The sequence below is a fragment of the Etheostoma spectabile genome, chromosome 23, assembly GCF_008692095.1.
Source record: "Etheostoma spectabile isolate EspeVRDwgs_2016 chromosome 23, UIUC_Espe_1.0, whole genome shotgun sequence".
Classification (NCBI taxonomy): domain Eukaryota; kingdom Metazoa; phylum Chordata; class Actinopteri; order Perciformes; family Percidae; genus Etheostoma; species Etheostoma spectabile.
The window spans coordinates 1,857,185-1,863,492 of NC_045755.1; positions in this window are offsets into that span (position 1 = coordinate 1,857,185).

A 6,308-nucleotide genomic window follows, 5' to 3' on the forward strand; every position below is an offset into this window, starting at 1 on the left:
TAAGGAAATCAAGGCTGTGTTAACATCCCTTGAGAAATCACCCTTTTCGTCTCAACTCTCTATGCACAGTAGCATGCTGGACCCTCTGAGGCCTTTCTCCCACCACAGAGCCAGGAAACTGGACTGTGAAAGATTGTTTTTGTTCTGTCAGAAAATTGTAAGCAATGGGACCACGGGGCAGACAGAGGTGCATGGTTTGGAAGGTTGTAAATGTATGTTTAAGGTGTGTGAGCAGTCAAAATAAAGACGATTTCTTTTGTCTGTGTGTTGTGCGGAGGGTAACCCACGGTGGCAGCGAGGCATGCTACACACCCCAACGGTACGGTGGTGACAAGACACCATTTGCAACCATTCTATGCACATTTTCCAACTATGCTTTGGTTGGCTTGTTTAGCCAGAATTACATCTCCACGTTGTAATGTAACATTTACCATCAATGTTTGTTTTCTAAAATCAAAACACAGACAGGTATTGTTCAGTTTAGTTATCATTTACTGATTTAGTCTACATTTTCTCAAATTAAGTTTGAGCTTTTTGTTCATACTCATATACATGTACCAATGTATAGAAACACAACCCTCTTCAGTCAGACATTTTTGAACAGATAGCAAAATGGTCTCTTAAATGTCTAAATTACTCTGATTGTATTCAGTCATTCATTCGGTGGTTTAGTCTCAGAAGATAGCATTGTATAAAATGAAAATCTATTTCCATCAAAACATAAAAATGCATAAAAGAGAACACACCTTTACAGTTGATGCTTAAAGTACATTTTGCTGATAGGACTTCTGTACCTCAACTTAACCCTTGTGTTGTCCTCGGGTCAAATTGACTCGTTTTCCTATATCAATGTTCTTTTTAATTACCCAAAATAACATGATTGATTCCACACAACACTCTTTGGCAAGTATAAATCTCTATTTTCATTAATTTTGGGGTTTCTCATTCAATTTTAAAGCATTTGGAGAAAGAAAATTGGTTAAAAAATGGTGGTTTTGATGTATTATTGAGTAAAAGTTGACATATTCCAGTCTGTGATTATCATCAACATCCATTCCTTTAATTTTAGTCATAATACCTAAATTCTGCTGCTTCTTTTTTTTTACAGATGTTTTTAATGAGTTTTTCAATTACATTCCTACGATACAAAACAGCAAAACAAAACAAGGCACATCAATAAGTACAACTAGGCATTTAAAAATATTCCAAATGTAGATATGTAAGTGCTATGTTTTACTGCTGGTAACACACTAACTCCCATCGTGGCATTTAAGAAAAAAAAGAATAATATTAAGGAGTGACAAACAAGTACAGATGGATACTTTGCGTGCAGAATGCTCCCACCTTCCAAAATATGATTGTAACAGCTCACCCTACACCAAACAGCAAGTGACCTTATTGAAATTAGATAAGGAAAAAAAAAAAGAAACCGGTAGACTTCAAAGCTGCAATGAAATCCCCCCCACCCCCCTTAAACTGCATAAATGAGCCCTAAATCTTTACAAAAGAATTATGTTTCCCTCTAACAACATATGTAAGTTTCTCTAGGGTAAAATTCTGCTTTTCTAACTCAAACGTAACATGAATGATTCCACACAACGCTATTTGGCAAGTGCAAATTAATTTTGGGGTGTCTTTCAATTTTGTAACGTTTAAAAAAAACATTGAAGTGGTTTTGAAACAGTATTGAGTAAAAGTTGACATATTCCAGTCTGATTGTCAAACAACATACATTCCTCTAATTCTTGTCTAAATAATTCCTAATTTCTGCTTTTCTAACTCAAACAGTTGGTAAAATTTCCTATAAATGAGGTTTATTGACCACAAATTCCAAAAATGAAGTTAAGTAGGATTTGTATTAAGGCATTGTATTTGTAATGAGTATTGTATACATTCTACCATTCGTACTTTATAGTTAATCTAAATCCTCTGCAGTGCATTTAACACATGTGCATGTTTAAAGAAGAGATCATCTTACTGAATTACAAACTTGCGCAATACACATATTATTACAAAAAAATGCTTGTATTGTATTTTATTATAATTGGCTATTTATACCTTATCACCTTAGATGTTCAGACAAAAGCAATCAATTTGCCTCACCGTAGAAGTCCCAACATGGTGGAAAGTGTCGAGCATTGTAGGAGTTGGAACCTTTCTGTGGGACGTTTGGGACCCTTTTGAACCAACCACTTCCAGAACCCTTTTATTGTAAGTAGTCTATATTTTGAATTTTATTTTACATTTTTTACTTGTATGCCCATGAATCCTTTTTCAGGACCCCTGTGATCGTCTCCAGTCAGTTCCCAGATGCTCCAGTAGCCCATTGAGCACCCTCCCCACAGGTAACCCCTGTTATGGATTAGGTGTGCTTACATCGCCACCTGGTGTCCGGTAGAGCCTCTGCACTCCCCCGCTGAGCGCTCAAACGGGCTTGGCGCTCAGATGTCTGCAGGCTGCTGCCGCTTTCTCTCCAGCTTCAACAGAGCTATTTCTCCCGCAGACCCCGGGCTGCCCTGCGTCCTCTCTGCTCTCTAGAAACATCTTTAAGGAGAGCTAAAACTGCTGTACCCGACGCTGTGCGTCCTTTGAAAAGGCGCCTTGGTCTGCTTGTGTAAAAAAGAGCTGCGGTGAAGAGTGGAGAGAGAGAGAGAGAGACTCCCTTCTTCAGCTGCTAGGTACCAGGTAAGACAATTTTCCATCAATTTACCATGAGAAACGTGTGATTTCTGTACACTTAGTCTTTTGTTGCTTTGTTATAAAGCGCTCAGAGTGGCTTGTGGGAATAAACCAAAGGGAATGCACAACATGGATTGTTCCAGAGGGACTGCACCTGCTCTAAATGAGTGTGACTGGGTGTTGGGTGTCAAATATGTACACACTGCTTCTGCAAGGTGCTGTCAGATCAACAAGGCGGTTTGGTGATGCACGGGAAAGTGCTATTTTTTTTCTGAAGGCGCGCTTGAACGCATCTTCACGCGTTGTTCTCAGTGAATGATGCTGGGATGTTGGGTGTAAATAACGCTGACTAACTGGGACTTACAGTTGGTGATATTCATTAGGCAATTAACAGGAGTCGTGGTTTAAAAAAAAAAACAATTTTCATATCACTTTGATCAATGTGACACTGCGTACTGATGCGTCACTAGTTTTTAAGCAGCTAAACTTATTATTCAGAGAAGTAAAGCTGGTGCACTTCACCCTCCAGTGGGCTACATCCCTAGGTTTTTGTGTGTGTCTGCCTCCCTAGACAATGACAAACTTTATGTGAAGCTGCAGTAGACGTGCACTTGTGGACTTCCAGACCGCATGGTCAGCTGTATCCATCCCACTGCCTTCTGCTCCCATTATAACGTCTGGACATGCCTCTAGGCTGAGGATGCTCCTAGGTAGGTCCTAAATGTTTTTTGCCATTACTGTTATTGAAATGTTTCCTCCGGGAAGCCATTGTCTGTGTTCTGAAGGATTAGGGCTCATCCGAATCTATTTAGTATCATTCACAGCCTGCTCTCCTGAATGCCTGGAACCGTTCTTAATGATACATGGCTGAATAGATCCTCTGGCTTGTAGCATAGATTTGTTGTCTATAAGAGGCTGTGAAGATTCATCAGATACGAAACCAATGCAACCGAATAGAACAAAACCAAAAATTCCATAGTAATTTCATTCTGAAACGGATTTCCATATCAATATAGCAAACTATACAAATATATATATACAAATATTGCGATGCCAGAGAAGATTTACAAAACAAAAAATCACGCGGTAACTGTAAACTAAAATCTCTTGGGAATTTGTTCAGATTTTTCGTCTTGCTTGGAATGGATTAGATCCCAATTTTCCTAAAGTTGCCCATGGGCAAATTTCTTATCCTTGTATTGTCTTCACTTTCAGGACCTTCTCGGTTCCCTTGGGTCCTGTGACTTAAAACAATTCTGAAATAAAATTTAACTTCATAATCCATTAACAAATATTGTCTTCATCTCAATTTCAAACAATTGAGATAACACATATGTTTAGGGAATGCAATCGGTCTCTACTAGAACACAATTAAAAACGGAAGTGTGACTTGTTTTTTGTCATAAGGTTATAATTCATGTTAAAAATCCACTATGTGATTATTTTTATTTTGGAAAAAACATAAATGGTCATATCCAGAATAATTTTCTAAATTGTGTCAGATGTTTATCCCAGAACATAAGGTAAGGCCATTGATTTTCAGGTAGAAAAATGTAACTTGTATCATTTTTCTTCTTGTAAAAATTTGAAATGGGCCAATTTGACCCGAATACCATACAAGGGTTAAACTACTTTCGATTTTACGGGTTGCAAGAAAGCTGTAGCTCCATCCAAGTTCCTTTCTTTATATTGTTTCCAGAGAATAATAATGACTTCTTTATTGCCCTAATTGAATTACACGCCCAAGTCAGGCCCTCCAATTATTTCCGTGATTGTGTAACAAGTGAGATGCTGCGGCATCTGGTGTCCCATCCCACAGGACCAGTGTGAGACCAGAGCTGGCAGTGGGCCTATTGATAGGGTTAACCCTCTCATTCATTCAACCAGAAGCTGCTGAATTGAAAGGGCTCAGGATTTCATCCCCAGGGAATACTAATAACCTTACCAGAGAGATTTGTCTAAGCCTCGCTCACCATCAACCCAGTACAGGCAGTCATGATGGCGTGCCAGCACTCTGTAGTCATGTTGGGGGTAGATGTGGTCTGGTAGGGTGATTGAAGTTGCCTTAGTTAGCACTTTGATTAGCCCAAGAGAAGTCATTAACTGTGGTGAATGCTGCTCTGAAGGCCAGCAGGTAGGCTGTGTGGTTGCCAAGTCATTTTTATTTATCCGTACTTTTTAAAGGACTGCAGTATATTTGGGTCTAGTGTGTTTGCAATGGATTTGGTCTTTGCTAGCTTCAGATGATTACATTTTTTTTCTTCTGCTTATCACTTTTTAAGACTTTTTCTCCACTCCTAACTTTTTATATTTTTTATCCGCACTAGATTTAGAATTTGCATATTCTGTGGTCTATATTTACGAGTCTGCAACTGCAGATCCATTTGATTATCATTCTGCCGATTGTTTTAAAGAACAATCGATTAGTCGTTTAGTCCATAAAATGTCTAAAAATGTGAAAAAATGACATTCGCAATTTCTTAGAGCCCACATAGATGTCTTTGTGTTTGTTTGTTTTTGGGTTTTTTTACCAACAGTCCCAGAGCTAAAGCTTGTCCTATAGGAAAACACTGAAACAATAAAATGCCTGAAACATGACATTTATCAAAATAGTTGCAGATTAATTTTAATTAAGCAACTAATCTAAGCAGCTTTGTATGTATATTTAGCATTCAAATCATGTGTGATATATTGTAGATATACTGTATCTCTGTTCATCCTTTTGCAAACCTTAAAACACTACGGAGCCATTCTGCAGAGGCAACCTAACCCCACTTGTAGATTAGGGCTCTAACTTTAAAAATAAAAATGAAATATCTTATTGCAACTATCAACTAATGTGTTTGAATTAAAATGCAATTCTCTTCCTAATTCTAGTTGTATGAAGTCAAACTAAGTTTATTTAATATTCAGTGCCACCGCTGTCTAACTGATAACATTACTGTTAGCTTTTATATGATTGATAATCAATTTAGCTCAACTTGCTAGTTTTTCCCTGTTTTAACGTTAGCAAAGAAAACAACCATAGCAGCACCTTAGCTTACCATTCATTAGGGCATGCAATGGATGGGCAGTGCATTTTAGAAACGCACAGCACACGCTAACACACACGTTATAGGCCTTACACTGAATTTATATTCCAATATGTCTGAACATTCATTCCCCCCCCCCCATTCAAGTTACACTTCTGAATTTCAAAAAAATGTACTCTTTTTGAAGCTTAATAGGTTTTGACTTTGTATTGGTCTCTGATCTGGCCATTTCCTTTTAATGTTGTAAAAACACTCCTTTAATGCAGTCGTTGCAATAAAAGCCAGCACATTTGTGGGGATGAGGTTTTATTCGCTGTGGTTGTGTCTTTACTTTTTCTCGGGTTTTCTCTCCCGCTTGTTGAATTGACTGTCATCTTCTCTATGGCTCTGGCTTGAGTCTTTTGATCTATGACAGTTTTCTGCTTTTTTTGTGAGATTCAAAAGAATATTTTATTCATGCAAAGTTCTTGTACACTGTTTGTGTTTAGGCAGCTTTTAACCCTCAAGTTGTCCTCAGGTCAAATTGACCCGTTTTTCTATATTCATTTTCTTTGTAATTACCCAAAATAACATGATTGATTCCACACAACGCTCTTT